Raw genomic sequence first — 11,773 nt, forward strand, 5'->3', positions numbered from 1 at the left:
CTTCATGTCATTCTCTTGCTGCATTTGATTATTGAGCCTTATGCTACTTCCATATAATAATTTACTATGCATTTCTACTAACAGCTGTTTTTGACCTCTGTGTTGCACTTTGAATTATTTTAATAAACCTTCATGGTAATCACTTTATTACTCACTTTAGAGCAGTGGTTCCCAGAGCCTCCACAGGGGGTCCGTGACTGCTTAGAAAATTTAATTTTAACAGATTAATAAAATGTATATAAATAACGTGGCTAAATGTACAACTAAATGCTAACTGTACAACTAAACATTTTTAAACATACTGTAAATGGCAAGGAATTTTAAAATGGAGGTTAAAATTTAAGTTAGTATCCTCAGATTGATTCATTGGAGCAGTGCAGGTGCATCAAACTGAATATAGTATGGGCGATGTGTGGCTTTAATTGAATTTAGAAAAGCTCCAACCTTCCAATTAAAAATAAATTATTTTTTATTTATATTTGTTTGCAAATCAAATAAAATGTGTTATCATTTGTGCATGTGTTTGATGAATGCTTGTTTCTGTATTTTTTTGTGTGTGTATTGTTGTGTGATTTAAATCATGGACAATGTTTAGGCCGGGGTACCCGGCTTTCAGTAATCACTTGGGGGTGAGGGGAGGTCCCTGGATTCCAATAATGATTCAGTCGCGATCCCTGGGTTCCAGTAAAGATAAAATGGGAGTCCACAGAAGTTAAAAGTTTGGAAACCACTGCTAATGCGTATTTATTTCCTTGAAATGCTATTTATTTCATTTGCATTCTGGTGTCATTTAGGAAAGCATTACTTCATATATGCTTGAGATGCAATAACGTCTCTGATCCTGCATAGGTGCTTTATCATGATTATCTGACAAAATATCATCAACACTAAGAATACATCAAAAATAACATGGAACTACTTGGCTTTTTCCATCTTTCATAGCTTTATCCTCTATTTTTGTATCATTTTGCATTGTCCTTTATCTTTATAGCAATAGGCTCTGCTAATGAATCACAATTTAAACAGTACCCATGAAACATCTTTTTTTAGTCATGCATGTGTTCTGCTTCTTCTTTCTTCAGTCTATGTATAGCAAATTTCATTCCAGGGAAAATTAATGAAGCTGATCTGTGGCTCCTCAAGCATTATCTCTTTTTATTTGAAGAAACTCCGGACAAAGCACATACACAGATTTTGGGTTGCCGTTCTGCAACTTCCTTCATGTAGACAGAAGATTTCTGTGTCACTGGATCAGCAATTTGGAAGTGTATTAAGCTCACCCACATATTATTTCACAATTTTCATAGTTTTCAAAGTTAGTGCATTCTTAACATAATCAGTATGATACACCAAATGAGTTGGCACGTGTAGATCAAGTAGACCTCCATACAAAGCATTTACTTCTTAAACGTTTTGATCCACCCAATATGGTGAAAAGGATACATGCCACCTTCAACTGGAGTCCTAAATTTAACAGCAGCAAGTGTGACAGTGTGAATATTGCAGCAATGTGCATATATTTCCCCGATTCTGAGAGCAGCACAGCTGCAGACCCAGAACATCATCTAATGGAAGAGCGGGCTTTATGGCAGGCGAGCAAACCTGATAAATATTGGCAATCAAAACCCCACATTTTGCATACAAATCCTAACAGCGATGTAGATCGACAAAAAACCCAGACACTATGAGGACTCAACCAAGAAGGGATTGTGGCTGTCAACTATAATGTCCTGACCCAACAAAAAGACTTTAATTTTGGTGGTTTAGGAAAATCACTTGCTAGCTATCACTCAGTGTGCACCAGCTGTGCTTCAGTTGTTCAGTTGGTTGTTCAAGATAGATGATACTCATAGATAAATTTGAGTATCATGAGTGTGCTGATGAACATTGATAACAAATGTAGCCATCTGATTTCCATGCGACCACTGTTTAACCTTGGAGGGCTTTGGTCCTCAGGAGTATTCAGCCGACCCATGCTAAAATCCTAACCTGATAAAAATGCAAGGTCAGGAAGAGTGCATACTAATCCAACATCATTTTCCAAAAGCCCATAAGCACGTTTTAGATATCAAAATGCCATCCAGGATTGATCGTATGAAAGAGAATTTGAAGATATACACAAGTTCCCAATTTTACATGAAAAAGAATGGCTAGTTGTCTTCAGTCTTTCAGAGCCCTGTGATCATATACATCATGCAGTATGTAGGGTTAGGAAACCTCGTGATGATTTGTTAGTTTCCAGGAGAGTCACAGCAGTGTAAAAACACATTTTCTTTGTGTTTATATATGACTATCAATGTAACTATAGATCCAATATTTCAAATACGATACAATGTGACTATTATACAAATATGCTTAACCTCTTTTAAAACCTGTTAGTATGATGTCCGAATTAAAACCAGCTGACAAATACCATCTCATAAAAATGATTAGTCAGCCCCAGAAATATTGAAACAAGCACCAAAAATAAGTACAATCCTAACACATTAAATACTACCCCTTTGTTGATCAGCTTATAGAAATTGAATAATAAATCCACATCTTTGGCAACCAGTTGGGACATACAAATACATTAAGAAATTAACACGTTTAGTAGATTCAAATAACTCAAAATAATGAGTATGGAGCACAGATGTAATTTTTAGTTGTTAAGCACTTTCTTGTTTGATGATTGTCCTGAGCAATTATCTCATTCTAGTATTTTTTTATTTAGAGATGAAACAGAAAACAAACAAAAATATGCACATTTTGTACTAGTTATGTTAGGACTTCATACTGGGATGATCAAAACAATTCCTTCTTTTCATCTGCTGCCATCAGATCAGTTATCTTCACACTGTGGCTCTGATGGGTAAACTCCAGGGTCAGCCCTTCCCTCCAGGCTGCTGAGGCAGTCTCAGGCCCACCATACTAGCAGCCTCCTCTGCTGAGCGCTCACCACTTCTATGGTATGTTTGATGGAGGGCCAGGTGCTCACGGACACTTCGCAAGAGACATAGGTATGTGGCAGCCTGGAAATGCAACTCATGGTGGGCTCGGCACAGCTTCTCACTGGTGACCCTGTGTCGCGCGCTGTGCTCCCGTATATATTGGTAGGCGGCAGTGTTCCGGTACTGGGGCCCCTGAAGAAGCCGCAGCTCGCGAAGGAGGGCCCGGAGGGTGCGGGCCGGCTGTCCCAGCATAGCCATCTCATTCTAGTAAACAACTGATGAGTATAATTCTACATTATTTGCCCCCCTTCACATACTTAGGTGATACAAGATGTTTCAGTAATTTATTACGACGTCAGTCACAAGGCAATGGACCTGCAATTTGTGCTTATGGACACAATCTACTAAATAGCAACAATGGGTCTCTAGGTTTTCATTATACAATAAGATCATCCAAATAATTTAATGGGAATGTAATCAATACTGAACCACAGAAGCAAAAGATGAGTGCAACAGAAAAAGTTCAACTGTTTTATCAAATAGCAATGATTTTATATGTCCCTATAGCTCGGCTCAGATGATAGAGTGCCAGGTAGGCCATGTTTCTTTTATAAATATGTTGGACGTCTTGTGCTCTCTTGCTGCTAATGCCACCAAATAGGTTTCTGGCATAGGCAGAGCACAGCACAGGCCCTGTTACAATCTATACTTTTTTGAGAATGTAGAACCACTACTGATATTTAATCAAATGAAAACGTCTAAAAGCCTATCTGGTGAACTTTCTGGTCACATTAAATTAATTTCTGAGTATAACTCAGACTATTGTCAGTCTTACCTAGCTTTACAAGAGTGTGTGCATCTTCACCTAAGAGTTTGTTTTTACAAGTTTCCTATTCACTAACATTAACAGAAGTACTCCTGGAAAGCTGCTCCAAGAACAGGCTTAGGCAACGTTATATAACTGTTGCTAAAGGCACCTATTGCCCCTGAGTATAGTTCTCCAAAGCAGAGAATTCCACACAGGAGGAAAGGACATGCACCTTTTTTTTTCTCTGCAAACTTTTTTTGCTTTTTCTATAATTTACGATATGGAGATTCTGTAGTTGGGGGGGAAGATCTCTGTATGGTAAGGAATCGAGCAAAATATGTATACCATAAGGAGATCTCTGCAGCAGAGGCATAGATTTCTGCATGATGAAGCAAGAGGAAAAGTAAAAAAGTTTATTAAGCTTGGAAAGAATTAAAAGAAAAATTGTTATGTAAGATATTAATGTAAATTCATTTTATATGTCTATGTAAGATGTCAAACTAAAAAAAGTGATTGTGTAAGATTAACTAAATTTTGAATTAAAAATGAAATGATTTAAAGTAGATTACTGATCCTTAAAATGATTGTTTTAAAAGTTAAATCAAAAAATACATTCCCACCTAGAAAAAAAAATGTTTTTATTTATTAATAATTATTAGGAGATCTATAGAGTTAATTAACAGTCTTTTAATTATATTTTAATCCAAGTTATTGTGATGTTAATATTTTAATACAAAATTGTTATTAAATATTATATCATTAAATAAAAACATGTACTATTTTTATATTCCTAACATTACATTATATTTATTAATTTTCCGTTAACTATTTTGTTAACTATTTTAAATTATTTCATTTAAATTAACATTATTTCCTATAGGGTTTACATTTGGTGTATGCCTCTATTATTTTCTGTGGGAGGGTATGGCAGTATCAGTGGTTAGCCATATCTGGTTCTGAACTTCCTACTGTTCTGTACTTTTACACTTGGATTTTGTTAATAACCAAAATCAGAAAAGTTACTCAAAAGTGTAAGAGAAAGGCAAATATGTATATTACTCAGAAGTGTAACGTACATTTGTGAATAGCCCTGTCTGTGTTTAAGTTGAAGTCATATGGCAAATATATGGCAAATGTATAAATGCCAAATATATAGCAAATAAATGAACACATTCTTCTACTATCACAAGCTTGATTATTATTTATGTTTATTTCAAAATAGTTTTGTAGAACTTATCAAACATAGGTTGTCTTTATTATGCCAGTAAAAAGTTATATTAGGCTTGTGTAATTTGTGCAATTATGCGTTACACAAATTTGGTGAAATGTTGAAATCACATTGGTGCAAAATTTGTCACACTTTTCTGCTGCAGAGGACTCATTTGAGTATAAAATGTGTAGTGGGAGACAGGTTAGAGCAGAAAATGTGTGGTAAGAGACATTTCCTCTTCAACTCAGCCCCTTTACTGGAATTGTGAGTGACTTTTGCATTTGAGGTATGCCCATGTGTGTAATTTTTACTCGAGCAAACCAGAAACATATTTCACATAAATTACATTCAATTTTGTTTATTTCTTAACATTTTGTATGTTTGGAAAACATTATGATCTTGTGCACAACCCAAGTCTTTATACTTGCCCTTTTCAACGTGGTCCAGGTATTTAGAAATTCTTGTTAAATGTTCACAGTAGCCAACTCATCCTCTTTGTGTTGGCAGTTCTTTCAGCAAACATCATGTCAATATTTTTTCTGAATTCCATAGAGATTTGTTTTCAACAGACTACTACAATCAGACTTTCACTAACTTCATGAGTAAAGAGATGACATACACAACCCAGTATCACTTTGGCCCATCACATTCACCTCTGTTTTTTGCTCATCATTCTGGTTCCCAATGCAGCATTCAACACTGTAGCTGAACAAACCATGCTTATGACTTTTCCTTACATAGGCTTGTTGGGAAAGCTCTCACATATGTTGCCCTATCTCTCAGACCTCTTCTTTCTTTCTCCAAATAAACCTTCCTCTCACCTTAACCTTACTATCAGTTTGTCTTTCCCATTGCACTGTCACATTAACTCTCCATGCAGAGATCATTTATTGGCAACATCATCTCCTACTATGATTTTCTTATAATGTCTGAACTAATGACTCACAGATGTAAGTTTTTTCCCTCTATCAATACTTCATTTCCACTCAAAATAAACATTTGCATGACATCTCATTTGTCATGCTCACTTCATTGAGGGCAGATGTTATCTACTATCTAGCTCCATGTCCTCACATACTAATTCTTTGCTCTTTTTGAAGAAGTGATACTTTTGGACACCAGGACTCTAATTAATAGCCACAATTTAACACTGTAGGTCACTGAGCTATAGGTCGAGGAAGGTGTTTTCTCTGTACATGAGAGAGCCAGGGTGATTTTTCATGCCAAGGTCTCTTGCGCCTGGCAAGGAAACATATGAATTTGAAGACTCATCAACATAGGGCAGGTCTCCTGTTAGTCCATAGCCATCAACCCTGTGGTGCTTGGGCTGCAAGTCAAACTCTTTCGATGGTGGAGCCAGCTGAGATCCCACTATCATAAACCTAGGAGCAAGCGCTGAGTTTGCAGGTATTGGGTTTGGTAGCGTGCACTACGCTTTGTAACCTACAGCTCCACCAAACCCGATAACCCTCAAACTCAGCACAGTCGCTATTTTCACTTGTGGGGTTAGACTGTCGACCCAAATAGGGTTTGTTTTTAATCTAACAATAGAAGGTATAACATGTATGCATACCACCTGTGATTGAGCACTATTTACATCTTTCCCAACCACTTTGTAGATTAGATCTCTCTGTCCTGATGAATTGCCATTGAACAATAGCAACTACACATGGCAAGGAACATGCTGACCCATTTATACACTAAATTTTGAGCTGAAACAGACCATTATCTCTGTTTCTAGCCACCATATTATAGTTTTTAATCTAGACAAGACTCACATATTAGAATTGTTTGATTATCACTTAGGGGGTCATTCTGACCCTGGCGGCCGGTGACCGCCAGGGTCACCGACCACGGGAGCACCGCCAACAGGCTGGCGGTGCTCCCGAGGGCATTCTGACCGCGGCGGTTCAGCCGCGCCCAGAAAGGGTAAACCGGCGGTCTCCCGCCGGTTTACCACTGCCCTTGTGAATCCTCCATGGCTGCGGAGCGCGCTCCGCAGCCATGGGGATTCTGACACCCCCTACCGCCATCTTGTTCCTGGCGGGTCTCCCGCCAGGAACAGGATGGCGGTAGGGGGTGCCGCGGGGCCCCTGGGGGCCCCTGCAGTGCCCATGCCCATGGCATGGGCACTGCAGGGGCCCCCGTAAGAGGGCCCACGCAAAGTATTTCAGTGTCTGCTAAGCAGACACTGAAATACGCGACGGGTGCAACTGCACCCGTCGCACCCCTGCAACTACGCCGGCTCAATTCTGAGCCGGCGTCCTCGTTGCAGGGGCATTTCCTCTGGGCCGGCGGGCGCTCTTTTGGAGAGCGCCCGCCGGCCCAGAGGAAATGTCTGAATGGCCGCCGCGGTCTTTTGACCGCGGTGCGGTCATTCAGCGGCGGTACCTTGGCGGACGGCCTCCGCTGTCCGCCAAGGTCAAATTGACCCCCTTAGTCTATTTTAACCCACTTATATCCATACCAATCTATACCTAGAGCACCTACACTTCCCACACTGCAAAAACAAAAGTTACAAAGCGTAGTGCGTGATACCAAACTGGATGACCTGCAAATTCAGAGCAGTCTCTGCTTTCACTTGAGTAGTTTAGACTACCAACCCAAATAGGGTTGGTTTTTACTCTAACAATAGAAGGTATAACACTTACATATTGCACCTGTGATTAGGCACTATTTCTCAACATATTTCATCTTTCCCAACCACTGTGTAGGTTAGGTCTCTCAGTTCTGATGAATTGCCATAGATTAATAGTGAGCACACTCGTCTAATACCTATTTTGGCAGTTCCCTAAATCAGCTGTGTTAGACTTAATAGGCATAGGGTGGTCTTCCCCCTGACTTTTTGCCTACCTCCCTCCAATTTCTGACCTTTTTTGCTGGTGTTAGGACTCTCTGCACTATACTACTGCTAACCAGTTCTAAAGTGCTTGTGCCCTTCCCCCTGAATCAGAGGTCTTCAAACTTTTAGATGCCAAGACCCCCCCGTAAACATTGTTCAGGAGTAAGGACCCCCTTCTGACAAAAATGTCTAGAACCTGTACTCTTCGCCAGCCATTGTCAACGATAATCGCCCCTAATTCCCATGGCAACTCATTTTTATGGTGAGGAATTAATATTAAACAGTGTTTTGCAAACCAAAGGTTAGTGAGCAACAGTGGTTCAGTGTCAGAGGCTTGCCACACAGTTCAAACAAAAAGTCTCCAAAAAGAATTACCTAAAAATACACAATGTTATTTTATTTTTCACAAGCAAAATATAATTTGACAATACTTACTTGGATGATAACACGTTCGTGAACCATTGCGATGGATGTGCCTGTTTTTCACCAAATGGACGGTCAATCTGTGGTTGCACCTCATTAGTACCTGTTTTACACCCAAATATAAAAATAAGCAACAAAAAGGTGACCAGCCCAACTTTGCAAAGTGCCTTCTACTGCTACACAGGCCACTGCTTTTTAGTAACTTTTGAACCATTTGAGCTATAGACAATTTTTTATGTTAAAATCAGCAGATTTATGCAGCACACGATAGAATATGTGGCAAATGTGGCAAAGCCATAATCATGCAAAATCGCTGTGGCTGCACAATCACATAATTCAAGTGGCCCTGGATATAATGGCTGTAATGCATGGGCTGCAACTTAGTGAACGGCATCCAAGGAGAACCATTCAATACTTCATGGGATGCTGACGGTCTGGCTTTTAAAGCTGCATGGAATTGGATGTTGCTAGATTATATTCATCATAATTAAAACATACTATTTACAATAATTAATGATGAACTATAAGGTCCAAGTAAGATTCTTTCTGTAGTTCCAAGGAAGGAAGTGGTCCCTTAATCTTCTTTCACACTGTTTTCCTAAAATGGTTGTTATATTTAACATTATGAAAATAGACACTTCTATTTTAGAAAAACTGACTCCTGGTTATATTAGTTTGGTGCTGTTGTTGACTTCAGTTTTTACACCTTTAACTTTTAGGTAGCTACAAATAAAATAACGGGCAGCTTAAATAAAAAATATATTAAACAAAAGTTGTTACTCAGTGGGAAATGTACTACAGTACTTTATGGAACCAATATTAGTTAATGCACTGCACAGGTCCATGTGTAACCAGAGAGCCACAGAATTAATTCTCGGTTGGTGCAGTGGAGAATAGTCACTTGTGTATTTTCAGTGCTACGAAGTAACACACAGTCTGTGACAAAAAGCACCATGAATATGCAAGTCATTATTTTTATAAGAGACCCAGTATATGATAGACTGCTACAAAATGTGCAAAAATGTTCACAATAAAATGGTGCTTTCAAAATATAGATTTTAGTAATACGCAGACTATATTTAAATGTCTATTCAACACCTCCTCAGTGCTAGTAAATGTATGTAAATAATTAAAATCATGCACTTCTCAGTTCAGTTGTCAAATCTTTGCCCTACCACTCAAAAATAATAAATCTTTGACGTCGCAAAGCTTCCCGTGATTCAATCAATTAAAAGCCAGTACACACACCCAAGCATCCTTCACATTTACAGATTAACTCTGTAGCGCACATTTGCATTTCTTTCAGGGAAGCAGGGGCCCTGGCTGGGCTTCAGTTTCATAGCACAAGATGCTCCCTGAATGACACTCTAGGTAAAGCATTTTAACTATCTGATTTACTTGCCCTATATCATTGTCTTTTCCCAAAACAAAGAACCAATGCTTTGGATTTCAAGCAAAAGTAAGGCTGGGGAATGTGCGCCCCCTTCCCATGACGCCACGGCACACCTAAGGGTTGTGCCCCACAGATTGAAGACCTCTGCCCCAAATCATGGTGACATCAGCCTAACCCCAATTGGCATATTTAATTTGTTCATAAGTGCCTAGTAAAAGTGTACTACAGGTGCCCAGAGGGTGTAAATTAAAAGCTACTAGTGGGCCTGCAGCACTCATTGTGCCACCCACTCCAGTAGCACCCTAACTATGGCTCAGGCCAGCCATTCCATAGCCTGTGTGTGCCATTTTACTGTTACTTTGACTTGGCATTTATAACCCTTTGACAAGCCTTAAACTCCCATTTTATTACACATACGTCACCCCTACAGTAGGCCCATGGTAGCCCACAGGGCAGGGTGCTGTGTAAGTAAGCGCTAGGACATGTACTTTTAGGTTTTGATTGTCCTGGTAGTGAAAACACCTAAGTTCATTGTTCACTACTGTGAAGCCTACTCCTCTCATAGGTTAACATTGGGAATTCCTTAATATGCTTTTAAGCTGTAACTCCTGAATAGAAAGGAGTAGCTCTATCATGTTTCACATCTTTGGAATGATGATCAGAAATCCTCTTTATTGGTAAAGTCAGATTTAACATTACTATTTTGGAAATGTCGGTTTTAGAAAGTGCAAAAGGAACAGTTGATCTATGACTGGGGTCAGTGTTCGATTGGTTCCGCATTCCATCCATTATTTGTGTTTGTTTGATTAACTGGCTGTCAGAGCTTTTATGAATGGCCTTGGGTGCTAAAATTGTAACGTAAAATATCTGAATGAGATGGCATAGACTTTTTCCAGCTCAAATTTTGCCTTTCCACTCATATAATGTGTACGAAAGGCCCATATTGATGGTAAGACTGAACATCACTTAGGTATCTGGTTTCTGGGAGTTGGTGGTTTCTACCCAGGAGGTCTCTTTTCAAGGTGTGCTGCTGCTGCCTATTCTTTCAATTGAAAAGTTGTTTATTTTACTGTTGATTCACATGGGTGATTGGTTAAGATTACACATGGAGCAATTTGTACCGTAGGTTTACCTAGATGACATTATATGTTCGCTTTGTATGGTCCTAAGATGGATGATTCCACCGCAATTATACGATGTTGGAATGCATGAGGGTGCCCCTGGTGATATGTGGGGATTTCAATATCTGCTTGGATCTCTGGCTCAGTTCAGCCCTGCCGAGCAGTGTTTCAACCGCTGTAGGCTACCTTCTGTTTGCAGAGCTATTGGAGGTAGCTGTATAGAAATTGTGTAGGTATAACTTTCACTCTGCACATTTTCACCAACATCATCAATCTGATCTGAACTTACTGCTGGGCTGCTTGTTTCGTATAGTTTATCCTTGTGTATGAGCAAATCACTCACTACTTTTGTAGATATTTAAGATACCTGGTAGTTATGTTAGGCCACAGCAGTGGACATTGAACAGGTCACTCTTGCGAGATCCTCTTTTTCAGAGTTGTTAGAAATGGGGTTTTTGGTTGGCAGTCAGGTTACCCTCTGTCCAAGCAAGAACCCTCACTCTAGTCAGGGTAAGTCAAACACAATCCAAAATTAGCCTGTGCCCACCCTCTGGCACGAGCAGTCAGGCTTAACTTAGAAGGCAATGTGTAAAGCATTTGTGCAATAAATCATACAATACCATAATCTAGCACCAAAAAAATACACCACACAGTTTTAAAAAAATATATAATATTTATCTGGGTATTTGCAGGTCAAAACGATCAAAGTTGCAATATGAATTTTGTAAAGATATCAATGAAAAGTGATATAAAGTGTCTTAAGTCTTTAAAAAGCAAACAAAGGGGGTTATTCTAACTTTGGAGGAGGTGTTAATCCGTCCCAAAAGTGACGGAAAAGTGACGGATTTAGCACCAGCCGTATTACGAGTCCATTATATCCTATGGAACTTGTAAACGGCTGGTGGTATATCCGTCACTTTACCGTCACTTTTGGGACGGATTAACACTCCTCCAAAGTTAGAATAACCCCCAAAGTCTCTTTCAAGCACAAAGTACCTGGTTTGGAGTGGAAAATCTCCGCAAAGGGCCGAGATACGTGGAAAAAT

General features: G+C 39.3%; 1 pseudogene; it reads right to left on the reverse strand.

Moving 5' to 3' along the window:
- Positions 1-2,709: 2,709 nt before the first annotated feature.
- On the reverse strand, positions 2,710-3,188 carry LOC138288554 (protein FMC1 homolog pseudogene; annotated as a pseudogene).
- Positions 3,189-11,773: the final 8,585 nt, after the last annotated feature.

Source organism: Pleurodeles waltl, chromosome 4_1 (assembly GCF_031143425.1).
Source record: "Pleurodeles waltl isolate 20211129_DDA chromosome 4_1, aPleWal1.hap1.20221129, whole genome shotgun sequence".
NCBI lineage: Eukaryota > Metazoa > Chordata > Amphibia > Caudata > Salamandridae > Pleurodeles > Pleurodeles waltl.